At 43.8% G+C, this 24936-nt stretch overlaps 1 long non-coding RNA gene and 1 pseudogene across 1 annotated transcript; both read right to left on the bottom strand.

Annotated features, from left to right (window-relative positions):
- The window catches only part of LOC149369815 (uncharacterized), a 52890-nt pseudogene extending 50239 nt beyond the window's left edge, over window positions 1-2651 (bottom strand).
- A 2425-nt stretch (window positions 2652-5076) lies between these two features.
- LOC149369817 (uncharacterized) lies at window positions 5077-16351 on the bottom strand. Its single transcript, XR_016290072.1, has 3 exons — window positions 15742-16351; window positions 14587-14660; window positions 5077-5201 (listed from the first exon to the last, which is right to left on the bottom strand). It is a non-coding gene; the product is annotated as an uncharacterized LOC149369817 (long non-coding RNA).
- Window positions 16352-24936: the final 8585 nt, after the last annotated feature.

Below are 24936 nucleotides of genomic sequence, written 5' to 3' on the forward strand. Positions count from 1 at the left end.
AGCATTTAGAAAAGCTACAAATGCTTTTCAAATCTCTTCAACGGTGCGAAGAAACAACCAGCTAAACAATACTCACAGTAAGTGGTTAATTTGGACTAAATTAGCGCTGTCACGACAACTTACCTATTTAGAACCATTCAGCAGACAAGAGAAGAAAACAGAGGAGGTCGTCGTGACAGACTTGAAGGAAGCGGAAAGTTACCGAGACCAAGGAGCACAGGGAATTTTTTTACAATTTGTGGTGTTGATCGATGGGATATAATTTTGATATTATTTTATGGTTTGGTTTGGTTTATGGGGTTTAACCTCCCAAAGCGACTCACAAAAAATAACCACATGCCACCGATGAGATCCGAACCCACGACCTCCGAACCTCGCGTGTGTGCGGATCGCATTTGAGGCACGAGGTTGTTTTTTCTCCTGCTTTCTAATCAGTTACCGTTAAGAGATAAATTAATTCCACAATTAACCTCCCGCTGATCGACATCACAAATTTTAAAAAAATTCTTGGTTTCGGTCAATGTAGGTTGTATTATACACTGTAGAGGCAGTTTTTCTGTTGTTTAAAAATTGATTAGGGTGTTTAGTATTGATGTCAGGTGCACAAAGACTATGTCAATGATTTCAGAGGAAGAATCAGGGACATTCATTAACATCTAACCCAGAATGTCAGCAGCATTAGCCTAGGATTATGTGGTTGTAACGAGCCGAATAAGGGGAAATCTAGACAAGCCTGTAGGAAGACATGCGTATCTTTTTCACATCCTTAGACAGACAGAGCGTCTTATTTGATAAGGGGAAAGTGAAAATCACCAGAGGCAGTGCAAATTGAGGCAAAGTTGTGAAACCTAGCACACACATCAGCAAGCATGCTAAAAATTGGGCTGTAAACCCATTAAACATGAAACGGAACGATATACCGCAAAGTTAATTATATTTGTTTAATTACGTTTCAGTGAAATGAATGCACAGTGAGCAAACCAGCGAATAACAATGGCTACCTTAATCAGTGCGTTCTTTACTGCAGTTAGAATGATCTCCTTCAGCTGCTCGTTCTTTCACGAAAAAATCTCTGCCTCTCCCGTAAACGAGAGTAGAGTAAGCATGAAATGTTTACGGGTCTAATGTCATCTCGGTGGACACCCGAACCGCACCGTACAGGAAGGGAGGAACGCCACCACCCGTTCAGCGCGATGCCTTGCTATTTGAACGCAAGGTTTTTTGAGGAAAGGAAATGGCGCAGTAATTCTCTGCCATCTCGGTGGACACCCGAGCCGCACCGTAAAGGAAGAGAGGAACGCCACCACCCGTTCGGCGCGATGCCTTGCCCTTTGAACGCAGCGCTTCTCCCCCGGATCACGTATGACAACGAAGTGTAACGTGGCATTTATGTGCTTTTTGCACGCCTTATTAGAAATCGGAAATTATAATTCCGTGCATTATCAAACCCACGGCTCCACTGATATCTTGATAAACATTGAGAAGGCACTGGCAGCAGTTATTTTTTGTCTCGTTTGGAGACCAACCGGCGCTTGCATGCCGGTCGCGTAGGAGGGCTTACAGAGTCTCGTTAAATCTCGCTAAGTCTCGTACGGTGCCCGGATGTTCTCGTTTCAGAGCCCGGATGACTGGAATTCAGTGCCCGGATGACTGGATTTCAGTGCCCGGATGACTGGATTTCAGTGCCCGGATGACTGGATTTCAGTGCCCGGATGAGTGGATTTCAGTGCCCGGATGAGTGGATTTCAGTGCCCGGATGACTGGATTTCAGTGCCCGGATGAGTGGATTTCAGTGCCCGGATGATGGCTCTCGGTCTCGGCGTGACGTCACCACACTGCTGACAACGGGGGCTAAAAGCATTTCATGCTTAAAAATTTGAAACAGAATACACATGCGCGAAAAATGTCGTCAGAGACAGAGTCGTTGATCATGTTTGAATTAAAGCATATAATGCGGCTGCAGATGAGTCGGTCGGTTAGAAAAGTGTGACAAATTTCGTAGTAACACCTGTTACGTTAGGGTCTTGACCTCGACGCTGCACCAGCGTTGGAAGAAATCAGAACTCGGATGGTTCTCGGTAGACTGGATACATTCGATAGACTGGATACATGTGCAGCATAGCTGGCATTACCGATAGACCAAGAAGTAGATGTCATTGCACACATGAAGCTTAATAAAAATTAACAGTGCTTTAGCTTGGGTAAACCGAGTGATAAGCGGTAGCAGCAGGATTTTTTAGCGTGACAAATTCTTGTTATGCTGTTTGTTGACCGTTTGTTTAGTAATATTCAGGCGAAACCATCGTGAAGCTCTCGCTTCTCACTCGGTTTAACCAAAGCTAAAGTACCGTTAATTTTATTCCTAGACGCGCCGGCGCTCCTTCCATAATACTCGGTTAAAGACGTCGTGACGTCACGCCCTCTGACGTAAACCCCGCTTTGAGCGGCGAGCCCAAAGTCGGTGAACTGACCAAACTTTGGTTCACCTTGATCTCACCTTCACGTCGTCGGCTTGACCCTGACTTGACCTTGAAACGACCTTGACCCTTGACCTTTCCGATTGCCTGACCATTGGTATGACCATTGACCGTCCACCGGTTCTCCAAATTTATAAACTGAAGGTTTGACCTCAGCTGAGCCTTGAAAGTCATCGGCAACGCACGGCGATCTTAGCCCGAGACCTCTAGTAGTGAAGTTATCGCTTCAAAAGGAGGCGAACGCGGTCCCCATACTTGCTTTTCAGTCTAGAAAACTTCAATAGCTTGGAGACTTCAGCACGAAGTGCTTTTTAGTAACCACATTTTACAGTTAGGTTGGCGCTATTTTGTTAGTAGCCATGAATAAACAAAAATTCTACGTATTTTCTGTTTTACATTATTGCGACGATAGGTCGTTTCCTTTCAGACGAATACGACCCAGTAGCTAGATCTGTTGACAGAACTAATAGTGAAGCGAAGATGTTTTATGCAGAATTTAAGTGCATGTCACTCTAAAGCTTTCAAATACCAACACGCATAACACTTTGGGATGCATTAAACGAAGTTTGACCCTGTACAGCTGTTGTCCAGGTCGTCAATTTTGCCCTTGACCCTGTACACCCTTTTTCTGAGTCAGCAATTTTGCCCTTAATTTGGAGAAGCCATTTTCACCCCTTATCAAGGGTACATTTCAAGATAGTGCTTCGATTTGAGATTGCAATTTATGAACATTTCTAGCCCGATCTTCAAAGTCATTTTGAGGGTTATGCTGATGTGCAAGGCCTTATTTTCTGATCCATGAGTACTTGTGTTATTACCGAAGGGAGGCTGAACGGCACAGGGAACAGTGCCAAGGCCATCTTGTTGCGCTTTAGCCATAGGCATAAGGCTTCCTCCACATCGGTGACAAGAAAGAAAAATTGCCAAAGGTACAGGAGAGCCACGCGAAAATTCTTCGTATAATCCAGTAGAGTGGGTGACCACGACACCGCAAAGAGACAAGCATTATCATTCCGGTAACAGCCAGTTTAAACCTAACGAACGTCTCAAGTCCTGACCAATAGGACAGGAAAAAACAAATTCTAAGAAATTGCCAATTTCTGTGATTTCTGGATTAAATTCGAGAAGTATTGTTGGTTATTACTCGCCAGGCGGAAAGCCAGATCCAGGAATCAGAAAGGACAATGCTTGGCAGACGTAAATATGGAGTAATCAATAAATGAATTCTCAGGCTTTGATCGCCTACATGTTTCTGACGACTGGACAAAAATCGATCGCGAATGAAGATGCAGCGACGAAATGCAGCGATTGCAGCCCTAGAAGAGATCGCGCACTATTCAAGCACAGCGGTGAAGTGACGTGGTCCCAGGTTTTTCCGACAAAAATGCAGACACCTCGAGTTGCTGTCTACTGCGGCAGGGGTCATACGACGGGACGTCGATGATGACGGCACTAAAGGGGTGATTTAGGCCACTTACAGCTAGCTGCCTACAATTAGTATTAACACAGCTACAGTATTGTTCAACACGCTGCCAGAGGAAAACAGATTGCTGTAGGCAGTGAAGAGTTGTATCTTTTACAGGGAAAGAGAGAGAGAATTTAATAATACAGGAAATGTGTCTTGGCATGCTACTCCAGTGGAGGGTGAAGGCAGAGGGCAAAACAGAGGGCGAAAAGAAGTACAGATGTTGAAGCTGAAATCAAGGCCACTTTCACTCACAAACACAAAAGGTCATTGAAGGGTGTCAACCTAATCGCGTCTCTAAGAAAAACTAATAAGGCTTTTCTCCCACGCGCAGCCGAAGCCGCATCACTCAAGGGTACAAGGAACATGCTCCAGGCAAAGGCCGCCGTCCTGCTGGAGCCTTAAAGTACTTAGCAATGCCTTGCGGTTTGTACAGGGTACACACTGAGGCGAGGTAGTGACCGCAGATGGTGACTAAGAAAATGAATCACCTAAGGCAATGAGAATCGGCTGGAGTGCATTTGGCAGGTATTCTGAGGTGCTGAGTAGAAGCCTACCAGGATTCGTCAAGAAGAATGTATAGAATAGCGGTACCTGCCTTTTCTCGGCTACGGGTTTTAAGCTTAGAAGCTGAGGAAATGCTTTGGACTTCAACCGAGCCCAGGTACCAGGGCTATAAAATATCGACTGAGAGGAGCAATGTGAAATGACAGGAAGAGAACGTAGGGGATCATGAACACGCTTGCCGAAACCAAGAAGAAATGGGACGGGCATGCAAAGTAAAAGAACGATAACTGACTCGCTCGTAATGCGAATGAGTGGACTACAAAACGAAGCAAATGTAGAAGGGGCAGGCAGCAAGTCAAGTAGGCGGTGGAAATTAGGAATTTTATGCTGGCTCTAACTGGCGGGGGACAGGCTTAAAAAAAAGGCAATGATGTAAATGTTGGAAACCAACATTGGAAACCGTGGTGGATTATGGTAATGGAAAATGCGTTGGAATGACTGGGCATGTTGGAATGACTGGGCATGTTGGAATGACTGGGAGATGTTGGGGCAGGGGCCATGGGGCAATGTTATGTCTGTCGCAATGAGACAGCAAATTTCAAAATAGATGAAGCTCCTACAGCCAGTTTTATTTTGTGTTCATGCTCCTCTTGCTCTTCTTTAGCCACTTGCCAATGCAGCTGGGCCCCATGAAACAGCCTTGTTGATGTACCACCGGTGCATGAGGGCTTGGGAAAACTGGGTGATGCACTCTGCAGAAAAGATTGAAATGAAAGAATTAGGATCCACAAGTTTTTATTCTTGCCAGTATTGGAGTGCTAAAAAAGTAAACTCTGTATTGTGGCCACAGGAATAAAGTGAGCCTAAATCAAGAACCACTGAAGCTATTCGCACTCAAAAAGAAAAATAATTTGAGGTTCTTATTCAATATATCATATGCTCGTCATTAAGTACCATCATCAGCAGCATAACTAGCACCACTGCAAGACAAAGGCCTCTCCTATATCCCTAAACATAAGCCTGACGTGTGCCATAATGAGCAAAATAAAAAAGCCATCGTTTTTTGTCCTCTGAAGGCTTTTAGTGGGGTATTAATAAGAGGGACAATATAAAGGTAACATCAGAAGGGTGACTGCAGTAGGACAGCTGAGATGTCGCAGACGATACACTACGAAAAGAGGCATACAATCCATTGATACATCAGTTGCAAAAAATAAAAACAGCAGCAAAGAAAAGGTAAAACAAACCAGTGTCAATGCTTCAAGCGATATCACTTATTTCCATAATTTTGAGGAACCACATGCAATGAAAATGTGGTGAGGTAGAGTCACAAGCGAAGGCCATTCTGTTCTCGATTTAATTATTACTAACTCTATGCAGCTGAATGCTTTTTCTGGTGTTTTATCTTGTTGTGTTAGTGACCATCTTCCTGTGTTTGCTTGCATTGAGAACGCTAGTACAATAGGAAGTAAGTCCACATCAATCACATACCAAGCTATTACAGAATCATCATTGAAATCCTTTAGGGATGCGCTCATGAAAGTATATTGGAGTAAGATAGCTGAACTTCATGATGCAAATGTTGCCTATAATACGTTTGTCGATTGCTTTAAACAGATATATCACGACTGCTTTCCTCTTGTAACACGTGTGAAAAGTCGCAGAATCCGCAAGCCATGGGTAACGCCAGAGCTTCGCGGAGAAATACAAATGAAAGACAAGCTGTACAGAAAATTTTTGAGCAGCCGGAAGGTTGAGGACCTTGCGGTATTTAAGAAATATAGGAACAAATTGACTAAAAAACTGCGGTCTGCACGAACAGCCTATCACGTGTCACTTCTAGATGTTAAGAATGCTCGAAATGGTGTACTATGGTCGAGATTAAATACACTTCTGCAGCGGGACAGTTCACGCACTGCATTAACAAAATTAAATATTGATGGAAAGGAAGTTTCTGGCGTCGAACTGGCTAATGTATTCAATACTTTTTTAACGAGCTTGGCTACCCGTGCTATAACACGTGTTGCCGGATCTGACGCTTGTTCGAATTCAGAAAATATGTTCGAATTCAGAATGATGAAACAATTTTTGTGCACCCAGTCACGGTAGACGAAGTAGTGTCGGTGATAACAAATCTTAACAATAGCAGTAGCTGTGACATTGATGATATCCAAATACGGCCAGTCAAGCATGTAGTTGACATAATTGCTCCCATACTTGCTCACATCTTTAACATCTGTTTAGAAACTGCAGTTTTTACGGAAAAAATGCAATTACCAAAAGTTGTTGTTCTTTACAAAAAAGGAGATCGCAACGCCGTCGCCAACTACAGACCAATCTCTATTTTGCCAGTGTTTTCGAAAGCATTTGAGAAAATGCTGCATCTAAGAATGTCAAATTTCATCCATAAATTTAACTTGCTAACACCATTTCAGTTTGCCTTCTGCAAAAGCAAATCCACTGAACTTGCATTACTCCAACAAAAGGAATATATAATAAAGCAACTTGAAAACAAATCTATTATTATTGGTGTATTTGTGGACTTCTCAAAGGCTTTTGACCTGGTAAATCATAAAATCTTACTAAATAAATTACACTACTATGGTATCCGAGGAAAAGCGCTCTCATTGTTAAGTTCTTATTTGTCGTTTAGACAGCAAGTGGTGTACATAAATGGTATACAGTCTGAACCGAAGCCGCTCTTCTACGGTGTCCCCCAAGGCAGTACGCTAGGGCCTCTACTCTTCAATATTTACCTAAACGATATTGTCAACATTAGCGAGTTTTTCATCTATGCAGACGATACGAGCGTCTTTTTTTCGGGTGAAAATGTTCATGAACTTATCAAACAATGTAATGCCACAATGAAAGCTCTTGAGGTCTGGTCTGCAGTTAACCTGATGCAAATAAATGAGAGTAAGACCAAAGCTGTCATATTTAGGCCGAAAAATAAAGTTATCCCACTGCACGATAATATTATATTAAACTCGCGGGCTGTAGAAATTGTTGAGCAGTTTAAATGCCTTGGGGTCATATTTTCTGCCAGTATGTCATGGGATTATCATGTCAATTATATCTTGAAAAAAATAGCTCAAATCACTGGTGTTATAGGCCGTCTAAAATACATACTTCCCACAAAAACTAAGATGCTGGTATACAATTCAATATTCAACTCGCATTTAAACTATTGCCAGTTGGTGTGGGGCACTACAACATTCACTAACCTTGAACGTATTCATTTAATGCAAAAAAGATATCTCCGAAATTCATATAATTTACCGTTCCGACATCCCAGTGCAGCTTTCTTTTGTCATTACAGAGTTATTAAAGCACATAATCTTTATAAATATCGCCTCAGTGTTACTTTTAAAACAGAAATCAAGAAGAATGTAACAAATCTTAAAAATTTTGCAGAACTAAGGAAAAAAGAATCAGTCTATCCAACAAGACGTGGCGAAGAATGGACAGTGCCAACACCTCGACTAAATCTTGGTAGGGAATGCCTTCAGTACACACTTCCATCTCTTCTAAATAGGTATATCCACATTAACCTCGATTTGTTTTCTTTTTCACGTCATGAACTACATAATTTGTTTTTGCATAACATTGTTTAAGTTTCATTATGTATACATATTGCTGTTTCGTGTATTCTCCGGTGCTTCCTTGATGTGCTTGTTTTTTAAAATTGTATAAACTCTTGTGTTGCCTCCCTGTCAATAATTAGGATTGTAGACTCGTCAAGCTGCCCAAGGGCAGCTTTTTTCTACGATTCCTCCATCTGTAGTGCTAGATGGGAAATAAACTTTGATTTGATTTATTCTTCAATGGGAACAGGAAAAATTTCTTGATTTAGTTGTGATGGCATCCTGGTCTGAAGCGGGGCAGCAACATTTAACATTAAGTTGTGGAAAAGTATTGTAGAGTATATGGAACACACCTAAACGAGCGATTTCCCCTTTTATGCAGTGATGTCTGGTGGTCAAATGAGATGACTGATACACATATGCTGTACCAAGTGTCGCTGTTGGATTAAAGGGAGTTGGTGGCGTAGCATCAAACAGTTTGGTGCAAAATTGAAAGAGCTAGGGAATACTTCAGTTTGGAATCAATAAAATTTTTATGCATAAACTGCGCAGCATGGCAAGAGCACACAGATCATGACATCTGATAAACCCGAGTGCCCTTGTGGTGCCAGCAGCATGTATCGTGACATGCTCCAAGTATGTGGGGCTGCATCTGGTTAAGGTTTCTCCATACCATTAACCCTAGAGGTGAGAAAGGAGGTCAATACGTTGTGACAAAACAATGCAGACAAGACAAGGACAACGAAGGAATAAATATGATGGCATGAGTGCTGACTATCGCCAATGTGTATTGGAAACCACGTCAAAATATATACACTGTGGCCTAAAGAAACAACGAACAAAGGGCACCTTGTGTCAACCACATTGCATGAGTGTAAAAAAAAACAAAAACTGACAAAGAAGCATTTAAGAGCATGAACTCTTCCTTAGGAAGCGATAAAGAAGGTGTGCTAACACAGTGATTGCGGTTTTTTTTTAAATTTCAGTGGCCTCGATTATCTCACGCACAAACTTTTCTGTGTCTGTCAGGCAAAATGCAGAACATTAATTCCGGTTCACAGCGTTTAGGATCTGGCAAACAATTGCAATTTCGACAGTGAATCATCAAAGTTCTCCAGCAAGCTTTGTTCACATCATCGTGGTGGTCTTTTAAACCTCTCAGTGACACACTTGCCTGTTTTCCCAATGTAAACATAGCCGCATTTCAAGGCGTTCGAACACATTATGTCTTCTGTGCAGTGCACGAAGAGACTCTGATGGATAATCTCGGTTGACTACAGGTACTGAAACTTCATAGGGTTAGAAAAACAATATCGACGCCAACTCGACTGCCTATTTAACCGGTGCGACCAATTGTGGATGTAGGGAAAGGTACGTACAAACTTCCTTTTGGGAGTTACAGTCTCGACGGGGGCACAAAAGGAATGTTTCAACTTCTGCTTAAAGCAATCGGCTAAAGACACTGACAAAGGTTCTGAATATCCAGTAAAGGACAAACGGCATATGAGCTGGGCAAAACTGGATGTCATGGCAATCAAACAGGATTTCATTAAGGAATTTTTGAAGCAAAGGTTAGTGACACCTCTTGACCAGCTTAGACTGAACCGAAGAAAATGGTAAAAGTAGCTTGTTTTCCCTTGGCTCGTAAGCCCAACAAGTGTAACCACCCAAGATTGAGATCCAATAAATGTGATGGCATATTATCCTCTATAATTTCAGTGGTGATTCAAAGTGGACTGAGGCTTTGACTGAACTCCTCTCTCACCTTAGACAATGCTTTGTCAGGATTGGAGATCCTTCAATAAGCCACGTAACAGCGGCGCTAATAGTTTTTTTTTGCAAAAACAAGCTATTCTGAAATGTAATAAAGGTGGACTGAAGGTATGAGCTTAAAAGTGCGACAAAATTATTCACCAAAACGCCTGAGACGTTTGGAATGCCACTGCTCCATTTAGGTTAATGAATTCTTCAACACATTATTGATCCTGATTGAGGGATGGCGTAATATAAATCCTTGATGTCAACATAGCACCCCATGAAACTGGTGCGAGAGTTATTGTGTAGAAACTGCGTTACTTTCTCTGCAGATCTTACACGAGAGGAGTCATCAATGCTCAGCAACTTAATTTTATGTCGCAAAGAGAAGGCGATTTGTTTTTGACAGGTTCCATTCTCTTAAACTACAACCCTCAAGGAGCAGTCACCTTTATGGGTCTTTGCGGTAAAGAAGATAGCTGGACAATTTTTCTTACTGAAGTTGATGGCATTAGCCTGATGGTTAAACTCTAGATTTTTAATGTTTCTTGGCACTGGACTTTGCTTTTAACAAATCAGATAGTAAGTGGCACTCAAATTCAGAATACACTGCATCTGTGGCCTTGGACTGAAAGGCGCCTTTCGATACGACCACAAAACCACCGTTTATCAGCAGTTGAAAGCAAGAGGGCCCACCCTCTTAAATACGACACAGTTCGGCCTGTGGGCAAGTTCCTAAAGAGGGTTCAAACCGTGACACTGCATCAAAACATCCCGAAACACACCTGTCACACTCAGGTCTGTGCGTGGAAAAGGCAACTCGTCAAACCATGGCAAGCATCTCCACAATAGTTCTCTTCGGAGGAACGGAAAATTTTGGTTCATAAGCACTTCAAGGACCAGACGAGGCAGCGACTCCAAGCTGAAGGTGTGCACCTTGTTGTCAAACTCTTGTGCCTGAAAACAAGCCAGGGAGTGGCTGGTTGACGGTGTCACGCACCGTTGACCAGGTGAAAGCCATCTGGAATGCCACTTTGCAGCCATTTTGCGCTCACTAGCCCGGAGCAGAGAAGCCAAGGCACGAGTGTCTGAAAACAAGGTGCACAATGTCGACACTGAGTTGCTGCCTCGTCTGCTGCTTGAAGCATATACGGGCCAAAATTTGCCATTGTTCCTTCGAAGAGGACTATTCTGGAGCTGTTTGCCATACTTTGACGTCTTGCCTTCCTGTGCCTGGACCTGAGCGTGACAGGTGTGTTTCAGGGGGCGTTGGTTGATGGGGTGTCGTGGTTTGAACCATGCCAGGAACTTGCCCGCAGGCTGAACTGTAACGGGTTTAAGACGGTGGGCCCTATCGCATTCAACTGCTGATAAAGAAGGTGGTTTTGTGGTCATGTCTAAAGGCGTCTTTCTGTCCAAGGCAACGGAGGCAGTTAATTCTGAGTTCAAGCGTCACACAACAGCTGATTTGTTAATAGCAATGTCCAGAGCCAAGAAACTATGTAAGAATCTAAAGTTGAACCATCTGGCTAATCTATCAACTTCAGCAAGAAACTAGCAGAGGTGCCAATGAGAGGTCAAAAGACCACCGTTACGATGTGAACAAAGCTAGCAGGGGGAATCTGATGTTTCATTGTCGCGACTGCGGTCGTTTGCCACATCCTTTATGCTGTGAGGCGTAATTTCTTGTGCTGCATTGTGCTAGACAGACACAGAAAAGTTTGTGCATGAGATGATCGAGGCCACTGAAATTGTAGAAAAAAACGCAATCAATGTGTTAACACACCTTCTTTATCGCTCCCTAAGAAAGAGTTCATGCTCTTAAAAGCTTCATATTCAACTTTCGTTTTGTTTTTGACAGATCCAAAGTGAATGTTACAAGGCGCCCTTTCTTCATTCTTTTTTTAGGCCACAGTGTATATATTTTGATGTGCTTTCCAATAAACCTTCTTGAAAGTCAGCACTCGCACCGTCGCATTCCTTCCTCATCTTTCTCTTCTTTGCGCTGTTTTGACACGATGAATTACAAACAAGACCATTCATCCGTCTTGCAAAAGTCAATACAGTCAGAGTAGCTGAGATAGTTGGGGCATCCTTCTGAATAATGCAGTCATAAAGACAAGGTTGGGACATAAAGACAAAGACTGTTATTGAATGGCTAATATTAATGTACTTTAGTAATGTGCTTGGTTTTGTTTATGGGGGTTTAACATCCCAAAGTGACTCAGGATGAGGGACGCCTTATGATTTTGCATATTGATATGCTGGGCTTCATAAGAGAAGTACAATAGTTTCTTAAGGCCAGCCGTAGAACAGGAAGCAATGAATCTACACTAATATCAAAGAATGAAGGCTCAAGCATGAGAGTGTAGCTAAAAGGTTATAATGACAAACATGAAAAGCTTTGGAGAAATTCAAGTCGATGACACTTGCCTAAAATAAAGAATCTAAATTTGGGTGAAAATCTGTTGTGAATTCAAAAAGTTGGATTGCACATTAGTAAAGAACATTAGTAAAGAGAATGGGAGCCTTGATGACTGGTATAGAAATATTAGTTTGAATTATGGTGGCAATTAATATGCGGACTCATTTCGTGCTCTAACAGTTCATGCAAAATGCACATCAATAAAATAGGAGAACAGTTTGGGGATCCGAACGGTTTCCAGCCTTAATTATTGACAGGTCAGCTTCAGGTTGTCAGGGATAGAACCAAGAGGTTTGGATTGGCTAACAATTATTGGTAAAATCTGTCTTCAGATATCCTCAGTAGTTTAAAGTATGTCAGAAGGCTTCTCACACAGCCCTCGGGTACTCGAAAGCTTGTGCTTATCAATGACTTTCGAGACGTGATGAGAAGCAATGGTTAATGCAGTGAAATGGGTAACAAATAACTGATTTTTCTCAAGAAAGTGCCCATGGAATATGCTGTCAAACAAATTCCCAAGGATCCTTCAATTAAGCCCAAAATGACAGTTTATGGGTAGCCACTTTGTTATAACCATCACATACAAAAAAAGAGACACCAGAAGCCCTCCTTATTCACTGAAAACAAGGGAGAATTATGAGACATCATTCCGGCACACAAAATCACACGGATGAAGAGAGTAGACTCCATGGACACCATATTTCAACTGAGGTTTATTCCACAACACAGGCTTTTTATGTGCAAAGGGGTACTAGTGATCCCTGGGGCTGAAAAGTATTTCCGCCACCAGATAACAATTATTCAGGACGGCAAAAACCAAAACACAAAAAAACATAGGGGTAAAGGTATCTTGCCACTCACATTAAACACATCGGCACGCCTATGCATCACCTACCTGGCTGACCCAACAAACATATTTGCCTCCAGATAATATATTTCTTTTTCTGGAGCGCTGCAGAAGGGCTGCTGACGTAATTCTCTTTTTCAGCAGAGATACAAAAGGCTTAAAAAATTTCCCAGCCCTTTCAAGTGCTAAACTTGCACAAGGCATGTGTTTCTTTCAAAAACGCCTTGCATGCTCGCTTGTGCGAGCAAAGGCGAATGTGCTCAGCTAAATGACCTCTGCCACTTAATGAATCAGCTGTCCTGCAATGTTCAAGCAAGCGTTCATTGATGCAAGCCTCGTCTGTCTAATGTAATGTTTGCCACAGGCAAGGAGGATGCTGTACACCATGTCAACCTCATGTTTAACGAGGGGTTTGGTGTGCTTAGTTTTGTAGGCAGGCTTTTTCGTAACGTCATTTATCAGGTGGCACATGCATCCCAGCTTTCCCAAGCTGAAAATACGACATGTACATCGTGTTTGTCACTGGCCTTCTTGAGGCGGTGTGACACCTGATGGCAATAGGGCACAATGACAGGTCACTGTTGCGAATGTGCGTTGTCTTCCGGCTTGCGCTGCCCAGCACACTTCATCTCTCGAACCTGGCTTTCTACCACTAAGGCTACAATTTCTCCTGTGAAAACTGCCTGCTCCAGTCTCCTTACTTGCGCATTGATGCTGTCACAGAGTCGTGACAGCGTCAATGCCGAAGTAAGGCGACTGGAGCAGGCAGGCAGAAAAAGAAATAGATTATCTCAACGCAAATGTGTGTTGGGTCAGACAGGTAGGCAATGTTTAGTCACGCCAATGCATTCAACTTGAGTGACAAGCTAACCTTACGCCTATGTTTTTGTTTTTGCAACCTTGAATAATTGTTACCTGGTCGAGGAAACACTTTTCAGCCACAGGGGTCACTAGTACCACTTTGCATGTAAAAAGCTCATGTTGTGGAATCAACCTCAGTTGAAGTATGGGGTCTATGGAGTCTACTTTCTTCGTTCATGTGTTTTTGCACACTGGAATGATGTCTCATAATTCTACCCAGAACCAATTAGCTCAGCTCTCCATGCTTAGCAAAAACAAGGCAGCAGTAATGAAACCAGTTCTCATGTGTGCACTTTTTCTTTTACATCTGTGACCTGTGATGAGTGGCATAAAAACACATATTTAAGTTAACACACATGCATCATAATGTTAATATTCGTAGTCAAATAGTATCACATAATGCAGCCAAAAACATGCAGACATTTCGCACTTCATGCATAGAATGCAACGGTTAAAAGACGAGCAATATTGAATGTAAAACTTCAAATGGCCTGCAACCGGCCCATTCTGACAGCCAACTAATATTACTCATATAAACATGTAAACATATCAGGCCAGAGCTATCCAAACTGCTCCAAGCAGTAGCATTAAGGAAAAGAGCAATGAAAGTAAGAGAACATTTCATGGCAACCACAAGAACAAAGCACAATGCAGTAACAACTTACAACACAGCTTTTGACTTCATCTGGTGGCCACAAAATCCATGCCATTGACTCGGACTGGAAGACAGATGTGCCACCTGCGGATACCAATTTCCCATTATCACTATGACAGGAGTACAAAAACAAGCATGCGAACTCGGTCCAACAGTGAATATCACATGAATGTAAAAAGATCAGGAAAAATATACTTGCCCAAGTATACGCCTCAATACAAAGGAAAACTACCCTGTTTAAAATGCATCAGTTCCCCTAGCACTAGTAAAGGAATCTTGCTATGAGCAAAACAAATCTGCGTTCGAAAGCGTAGATAAACATTGTAATAACTGAGACAATTATTGCGTCACTTGTTTTCCTCAGAAACCAATTTTCAAACAGCAGAGTGATCGAAATGCAAGATCCTATACTCTGGGTAGCCAGAAACGCTATCGGTATCATAAAAAAAAATCTTCACATACTCATTTAAAAATTAGATCCTGACGGCCGGAAATTAACTTTCGTTGGTAACTGCAACCTGAGACAGTGCTTTCTTTATAGTGGGGTTTGAATTCAGATGCGGAAAATGGGCACTGATCGTATTGGAGGGTTCCGGATTAATTTACACCACCTAGAATTTCTTAACGTGAGCTGACATCGCACAGCACAGGGGCATTCTTTTTTTCATTTCACCTAAATCGAAATGCGGCTACTGCCATCAGGATCGACCACACGACCTAAAGTTCAACAGTCTAGGGCCAAGCAAAAACCGCGGCGAATAAAAAGTGTTTCAATCCCCCTCAAAGTGCTAACGCTATCTTGAAATACAATCATACATTTTACGCACAGCCAAAGTGCCGGTCCTTGAAACGTGCGCGGTGGTGTGAACAAGCATGGGCAGAAACGCGTAGAACGAGGCATATACGAGGACAAATCTGTGCTCAACAAGAAACAAAACGCGCAAACATGCGCATACCAAAATCATGCAAAGCTAGCGCACGCACGGTCGCATCCCCTTTGCCAAAACAAGTACCGACAGCGACAATTCTTGGCAGAGCAACTCACCGCGGCGACAACAAAAGCGCCTTAAACGCTTTTTATAGCATTGAACACGAATACTGCAGCAGTACGACAGGTCACCGTTCCAGCATTATATGCTTCGGATAATGCACGAGTACTGCTTACCTTTTCAGATGATTGCGTAGTCGTGCAGAACGCTGTTTGCCTTCGTGTCACGGGCACTACACCAACCAGTGAGAGTTCAGCACGAGTGCTACGTAGCCGGCACTCTCTACCACGTAGTCACACAGAAGGAAATATTCCGGGCCTTATTTGGAACATTTCCACCGCGACACTGCCCGCGCGTCTTTGTGCCTGGACACCCATCCTGGACTACACAAAGAAGCGCACAGACTGAAAAGTTAGAGAGACCAGAAAAATGACACTTTGCCTCGAATAGGCTACGTCGGCAGCACTGCGCGATTGTGCACCCTTGAGCAAGAAGAAACACACGCAAACCACAACACAGTTCACGACGGCTCACAATCCAAGTAGCGAATTGTAGCAAGCGCCGAAGCGCGATGCACGCGACGCAGCACCCGAACCGCCATGAGGGTTATACAGAAAAACAGCTACCGGCAGCCACCTGGCGGTGACAACCAGTTTTTGTTTCGGTTTCGTTGTGAAAAAGCTTGTATCCTACTTTTTATTTTATTTTTGGTATTTTTATTGGGTATTCAGCCGTATCGGCATCCACAGAAATTGCAGCGATTGCGAGCAATTACCACTGGTAGAAACGCGCGAATTAACGACCTGTTGCTTGCGCTGCGGTTCAAAAATGCCTGAGTTCTCACGGTAGTATGGCTTGCTGCTTTGCTCATTCACGAAATTGCATGCCAATTTCTGTTTGTATGGGGAAGTTTTTTTTTTATATTGATGGGAGATCAGCAAGGCTAACAAAATACCCAACGTAGCAGTCGTAGAGAGTAGGTTGTCGTAAAAACATGGTGACGCTGTTTGATCGGCAGCACGACGTGAGAGGCGGCAGCGTTGAAACGCGCGTCGAGAGAACAACCTCCATGGTATATGCTTTCTTGAGACTACAGTGAAGGTGTGCATTTTTTATAGTGGAGTTCTCTCATCCAACGTGAAAACCAAATCAATTCTTAGTATGAAATATGCTGTGTAATTTATATCCTGATGTTGTGTTTATATATATCTGCATTTCTATTTTGAAAAACAGTGTTGTACTGGTAATTGTGTACCAAGGTGCATGTATAAGAGTGCAGCCTTGTCGAAATATTCTGTGTATATATTTGTATTCGTAACCCTTCTACAAAGAAGCTGTGTGGCCAGCTATGTGGTTAACAATTTGTTAATTGAATTAGTATGTCTTGAAATGCACGCTCAATAAAATTTTCTGAATGAAATTGAGTGTTCGGATTCAGGCATGCAGGGCTCTGCAAACCTGCAATTTATTATTTTGTGAACAATGAAGTTAAACTTTTTCTCAAATATTTTGCTAATGATAATATAAGTCGTTACTTTTTAAAAAAATTTTCTGAAACTGTCAAGGCAACAAATGCACGTGTAAAAAAGAGAAATTTGTCTTGCAGTTTTTATTCTAACAGCATAAAGTGCCAAATGTACAGTCTTTGTCAAAAGTAACCAGGCTGCATGGTTTGCTTCTAGCTTGTATAGTGGAGCCCTTGTGTTATTCCTAAGGATCAAAACGTGTTGGAAGGTAATAAGACCCTCAGTCCTTACCTTTAGCTACCATTCCAGCTTTAGGGAAGCTGTGAGGGATCCACTGTACGAGCTAGAAGCAAACCATGCAGCCTGGTTACTTATGACAAAGACTGTACGTTTGATGGATTTGACCCACTGGGATTGTTAGTGCATTGATGAGTTTCATTTTGTCAACCATATAGGCACATGCATGCAGTATCTGCTGCCCAGCATCGGCCATTCAAATACAGCCATGGTTTGTGCCATGCCAAACAAGTAGGTACAGTCGTGGGTAAAAAAGATTAGCACACATGACGGAACACCAGAGCGCCGGAATGACAACGCCTGGCACTGCGGGTGGCGGAGAGGCTGATAACGGGAGTGCCGGGCCGTTCCCATTCTACAGTATTAAGGGGGTCTGCCACGGACAGTAAAGTTACTGCGGACTGCCACGGACAGCAAATTAGCGGACTGCCACGGACAGCAAAACTGCTGACTAAAAGCAGCGCTATCATCTATTGTTCCCGCGAGTTCCTTTTGACAAACCATCGCGGACATAAAAAAACAGTAATAAAAAGAAGCCATCTGTGCTCATGATAACCGAGCCAAAATAAATTCCGCAAGCACAGTCACGTAGGGCCGGCACTTCAACGCTCGGGCGGTGCACGCTTGATAAAGCTTACTTCCTGCCGTCCCCCCCCTCCTAGGCTACAAACATGGAAACGGCCCGTTAGGCAGTTCTGCCTACCGCAGCGCCGCGTGGTGAGATATACGAATTCTGATCGCCAGTGATCTGTGCTAATATTTTTTGCTCGCGACTGTACACATCCATAGGCTCCCACCGTGGTTTCCACATAGTCCAGTGTTGCCTGCCAGGCCCACCGAGATAATCACGATGGATACCACCAAGCCCATCCCGTCCCAACATGTTCACTGAAGTGTCCAGCGTGGTTTCCATTCAGCCCAATATTGTTTACTGAAAGTGCCAGTGCAGCCACCACAATTTCCACTCAATCCAGGGTGGCCCAAAGTCGCCATTAGTGCATCCAGCATCTCTCCCATTCGCTCCACCAGCACCCAGCGTGGAAACCAACACTTCCAATCAGCCCACCGTTTTCTCCAACATGGAAACCAACACTTCCATTCGGCCCACCGGTTTCTCCAACGTGACTTTTGCTGGAATTTTCAACAGGGGAACGTTAATTACAGAGGCCTTTTTCCTAGAGTCGAAGTGGTTAGGCTTGTGGTGGAAATGGCTATTCGCGCAGAGCTGGCGCAGTTGATTCCCAAAATGCATGATCCGGGCATTGCACGGGGAAACAGAGGACACGTAGAAGTTTCGTTAATAGACAGCACGCGGACAACCATAACAAACCTCCGAAGGGGAGTCGCCAAAACGGGCAGATGGGTTTCGTTAACTTTGGCATTGAGGACAGCAGCAGTTATTGGGCTAGTATGGCGTAACGACAAGTATATTTTTTCCCGAGGTATTGTTACACTATTCTGAATAAAAGACAAATGTTATCCCTATTAGAGACTTAGCATCCGCACGGAAAAAAATCGCGTTTATTGTCCACAAGCCCAACCCATTTTGAATGCATGACAAACTGCTCGACACACGCGTTCGATTTACTAAAATCAACATCGGGGGTGCAGCCTCAACTTACTTGTAGTGGTCGGCGTTTCTGTGGTCGTCGTATCGCCTCCGAAAGGATCCTTTCTCTCAGGTGGGAACACCTGTCCAACGTCGCTATCATCAACGGAGCTCGGACCACTGAAGTCAAACAGCGGGCTGGTTGCCAGTTCGTCGTTGGTCACTGCCATCAGGAGAGAGAGAGAGTTCATAAGCAAGCAAAGAGGCGAATGGCAAGAAACATGCCTCCAAGCTCAAAGTTTGCGTCAGAACTAGTGAAGTGCTCCTTTTTATGTGTAGGATTGATGCTAAAAAGATAGTGACGAATTATTCAGCAGTTCCAGGTGGGTGCCAGTTATCGTAATTATTCTGAAGATGAGCTTCTAGTTGAAGGTTGTCAATTAAGGTATGTGCATGTACAGTCAGGCCGGAATGAAACGCGAACAGAGCATGTCAAGAAAACCAAATATTTGACCTGCCTATTTTCAGCTGAAATGTACAACTAGCCTGATTCATGTGTCTGGGTAAAGGGCCTACTGAAATGCATAATCGAAAATAGACCGGTTGTAACGGAATATCTCGCTGCAAAGCAGAAATGTATGACATATGCGTGTTCGCGTTTCATTCCGGCCTGGCTGTACCTAGAGTTTTAATGACGAGATGATGAGTAATAAGTCGCACTTAGTTATCACATGAGTTCAGCAAAAATTGCTTACGTGAAAAAAAAATATATATTATGACTTTCATACAGAATTCATTCTAAACTTTAGCAAGCTTCTTTTTCGTACGCAGTTTTACAGGGAAAAACTATATTGTATTGTGATGCTTAAAGAGATGCTGAACAAGATTCTGAAAACATTGAGAAAGCACATTTTCATTCCGAAGGTACGATTACGCAAGTGTACAGTGTCATTCCGATTATTTTTGAGCTGATAACTCTATTTTAATGTTTCTTGTGCGGGCGCCGGCCCAAACACACCGAGCTTCTTTGGCGACGAGCTGGCGGCGATGACGACAACCCTACGTTCAGTAGCGCTACAGGCCTGTTAGCTGGCAATGCGCAGTTGAGTATTCCCCACTTCGTGTAATGTTTACGAGCGTATATGTTAAACCGTGCGTGAACGCGCGGTGACTCGGGAAGATCAAATAGTGGTTCAGGTGCCGTTTAATACGTGAAAAGCAGATCACGATCATCCTTACAAAGTTAAACGCATTAACTTCCAGTCATCCCATTATGCTTGTTCTTTTTTACCGCCCACAATAACCGAATGGCACGCTTTACCATCAGACATTGCCACAGAATCTGACCTAAATAAGTTCCAACACCTTATTCACTCATGTTTCAACCACTAAAAAGTTTGTTCTTTTCAGCGTTCTTTATTCCGCCTTGTCTTCTTTTTATTTTATATTTTTGATTTGTATTTCAGCGCACCTTTTCCGTGTCGTGCTTTTCTTGCGGTGCTGTTATTTATTTCTCAAATTTTGGTTCTATGAGCATTGTCCCGACGGTTTTTGTGCATGCGTATTTTTGAATAATGTTTTGTGATTTGTATTTTATTTTAGTCCAATACTTTAACCTTGCACTTACGCTTTGTACTTGCTCCCCCCCACGTAATACCCTCAAATGAGGGCCTTTGGGGCATTTTGAATAAATAAATAAATAAATTAGGGCTGTGCGGGTCACGATAAAAGTCGCAAGCTCGCTCCTACCAAGAATTAGTAGCGGTCGTTCCTCCGGCTGGTACGAGACGGCGCTACTGTTAATTCTTCGAAATTCTGTTTTAGAGCGCAGTTCCTAAGGCCGACCGATATGCGGCGGTTTTCGTGCGACCACCTGGCGAACGGCCGCCAGGCGGCATCCGTTCACTGATCGGCGGCTGTTCGCCGTTGATCAAACCGGGCTAGGTATCTTCGCCGGGCGGACAGCCGCTGTCCGGAAGCGGCCAAGGCTGGTTGTCAGCGCGGAAAAATCAGGGCGGGACCGCGTCTGACTTCCACCTGCCTCTAAGTGCCGCTTCACATTCCGGCAACATGGCGGCGCCCGCCGTAGCGGGGCCTCCCGCTTCCCCACCAAGTGTTGTGTGCTGCTACACTGTGCCTCACGTTCACTGCAAACGAAAGGCCCATGAAGCTTTTCGTGTTGCGTGAAGACAGTCCTCCACAAGCTTTTAGTGGTAAAACGCAAAAAAATGTTTGGATTTCTGCGAGATTTTTAGAGCCGCCAGTCTTAGTCAGTAGACGTTGTATGACGTCTAAAAGCGCGGGAGGCAGAAAGAGGTTAACAAATTTTGTCCGAAAGACTAATTAGTTCTCCTTGTCGCCACTGAATAAATAATAGCTTAATAGCAAATGCAAAGAAGTTCTTTGCAGCATTTTAGTTAGCATATATAGTGTAAACATAAATAAGCCAGGATAGGAGTATAAGTGGCTGCAGGTTCTATCAGCCACTTACATGCATGCAAGTTTTCATTTCGCGAGTGCAAGGAGACGTCTTTTATTGGCATGCTCAGATTTCAATGATTAATTTCGAGCTGGTGTCTGGGAAGCATAAGGAACCTTCTGACAACGTAAAAAATGGTCTCTTTGCCCCTTTCAGGGCAACAAAGACGCGAAAGGCAGGGCGAATGCGCAAAGCAATGCTTCATAGTAAAAAGGTCCCGATCGACTTTACTTTTTATTGGATATTACATGAACTATTACTAAAGCGGCTCTCTACAACTTCCACTACCGTCGGAACCGTATGAAGCCGGTATCAGCCGACTGGGTACAGAAATGTACAAGCTGGTAGATTAGTAGTAAATAGTGATAAGTACAGATATGCAATTCTGGCTAATCTTTTAACATGAAAAAGGTTTAAATTTCAATGATCCCTAGATCTTTGCAAAATATGCTCCGAATGTCTTGCCTGAACGTGACTCAAACTAAACTCGAAGGACCTTGTTGCGGCTCAGGTAGCATGGTCGGGTCGGAGAGGGGATGAGGTAGGTCGGAGACAAGATTACAGGAAAGACATGAAGAAGAACTTTACACAGGTAAATTTACATTATATACAAACAACAACTGAGAGAACGTCTCAGGGAGAGTGTCTCGAAAACAAGGAGCTTGATGACAGGAAGCTGCAGTCCTCGCTGGCGAGTTTTATAGCGTTCCTTTTCCCTGGGCTCCCTAGATGGGGACCGGGCTTGTCGAGGGAGGAGTGTCCTGAAAAGTCCACTGTGGCACCCATCACACACCCTTTCATTAGGGAACACGCCCCCGACACGTGTGGGGACAGAGCGAAGGATGCCATCTGCGTCGCGCAGACGCTGGAATGTTCCCGAGCAGCGTTCCCGCGCTTTTCATGTGGTCGCACGTGCGTGGTCCAGGCTACGTGCAAGTCCGCGCGGTGTAGGGGAAACGGTCGCTGACCACTTCTTCCTGGAAGACGGATGCTGCTGTCAAACTTGATGACTGGACCCGGCTGACACCCGGGCCCCTTGGAATGTCAAGTACTGCCGACCGTGGCAGCTAACTTCTTTCTGTATTGGAGGGTGCACTGCAGAGCTGGCTGGCTAGTTGCGGGGTGGATGGCTGACGCCGCTTCCGTGGCTAATTCAGGCGTTGACCCCGCGTGCCTTTCGTGACTCATCGGCATTCCGCTGCAACCGCGCCGATTTTTCCTCACGAAGAAGGCGAAACGTAACAACCTGATATACTTGAAACTTGAAGGTGCAGTTGTTTTCATATATTTATTTTTTCTAACCGTTCATTCAGAAGGAGTCTCCATTGGCGTCGTTCCTTGTAACGACAGACAGCAAGACATGCCTCTGTGTCGAAGGCGCTCCTCTTATTTAGTACAGAGGCCAAGGCATTGGTTCTCTTAACCAAGGTCAGCTGCCACATAGCTGGATCGAATCCTTTTATATCCATTTATATCCATTTATATCCATTTATCCTTTTATATCCTTTTATAACACTAATTTCAGTAAAGTGGCTGTTTTCATTAAATGTCATTAAATTTCATTCATGCTTCACCCGAGCCAATTTACTTGTGCGTTGTTTCTTTGTAGGCTTGTAGCAGAGTGGACAGTTCTGGGCTGACTCATGGTGTGAGGCCACGGGTTTCCCTTTTTCTTCCATCCTTTGTGTAGTGCTGCCGACTTTTTTCTGTCTCGGGTTTTAGAAAGCATGTTTACGGCCGTTACTAAACACCACAGTAAAATTTTGGGGACGATACAGAAGGAATGTTCCGACCACCGCTGAAGAAAGGAAAAAATTCGGCAGTGACACCTAAAACTGCTTGCGTGCGAGTATGCGAAAGCATTATATGTAGAACTGCGCAATATAGATCAACAGATTTGCGTTCCGCATGCTTGCAATGCTGCCATGCTCAGTGCCTGCTTCGGATTAATGCTCTCTCTACAAATTAACACGAGGGTCTCAGATCGCTTGTTAATGCTGGGAGGAGGGGGGGGGTGTCTGAGACCCCTTGAGACTTCCATTACTTTAAGGCCTGAATATCGGCACCCGTGAGTGCTGAGCTCAAGGTTTAACGCCTGCGCAAGGACTAAAAATCAGGAAAAACAAAGAGGGTGACTATACGATACGCTTCGGAACGAGCGAGGCACTCTCTGAAGTTTTCAGAGGTTAAGAGGTGGCGGTCACCCAGTTTATTTTATTTATTCATTTATACAAATACCTCACAGGTTCCACACTTGGAACATTGTGTGAAGGGAGGGGTTACAATATTTAGCAGACAAAAGATGGCACAAAGTGGAAAGAACAAAAGTAAACATGTTAAATGCATTGGACTGCAAACAATTATTACACCGTACTTGAAGGAAACCGTAATATATTGACAAAGAGGAAAAAACAGCAAACAAATAGCGGCACTGCATGGATTTGAATACACATACGAACACAATTTTTGTACAATATCATGGATGCATGAAGGTGGTCAATTCGTTTTTGAACATTAAGTTCCAGTAAATTAATACACTCCATAATGTTTAGTAATCTCTGAGAAGGTTTAAAAGGTTCCTTTGCTAAGATTTCGGCTTTGGCTGTACACGTGAATCTGGAAACTTCAGGCTCCAGCTCAGGCCGCATCGAAACTGACGTAGCGAAAGGCTGCTATGCCTCATATGCGTTCGAGGAACTTCAGCAATTTACAAGGCATGCGCTTTATTTCAACGAAACTTCAGTCATTAAAACAAAGAAAGACGTACCGCCTTCATCGAGACTTAAGAGACACAAATCACAAAGACACTCGTCGAAGCTTTCCGAAAATCTCCACGCGCCACACTCCACACATACATCGTATGCAAACTATGACCAAACTATTCAGCGTTCACTGTTAGTAAAGGGCCTGTATAGGCCCCGAAATGTCTTTCACCTTCACATATTGTCACTTAGGTGAGTAGCCTTGCGAACGAATCAATAACGAAGCCCGAAGACTTGAGCAACGCAGCCGTAAGGAAGAGGTCCCCTCGATTTGGCTGGATTTTCTGCGCGAGTTTACAAAAGTGCCATGCCAGTGCAGTGCCAGTTCTTGCGGCGCGAGTGTAGTCTGACACTAGTGCACTCAGTGCAGCGGGCAAATTGAGTGAAAACTGCCGAAACGTTCGTCTGCTGCGGCCGTGCGTAGGTGTCTGTCGCGTGGTTTGACATATGCGCGGGATTGTGCTACCTATACTGAACGCTGTGCATTCGTTCAAAGTGGCGCATATCGAGTGGAGTGGCTATGAATTTCGTTAATTCCAAAAGTAGGGAAGAATTTCACAGCGTCCTTTCTGTTGCGTTATGCAAAGTGGCGCAAGCCGGTCAATCGACCGCCTGTAATCGATTCAACGGGTACGTTGAAGAGAAAACAAACCATGAATTTGAGAGCTTATTCATACTTCCGCTCGAGACAACCTTGGACAGTGGAAACGCGTGATTCAGGCTGTTACAGTTCTATCGAAAAGTTACTGCGGTTGTCCGCTAGTTACCGAAGGAAACATGGCTGCCTGATTCACAACTCGCGTTCACTGTAGGCGGAC

Source organism: Amblyomma mixtum, chromosome 1 (genome assembly GCF_055824585.1).
Source record: "Amblyomma mixtum isolate Tamu chromosome 1, ASM5582458v1, whole genome shotgun sequence".
Classification (NCBI taxonomy): Eukaryota; Metazoa; Arthropoda; class Arachnida; order Ixodida; family Ixodidae; genus Amblyomma; species Amblyomma mixtum.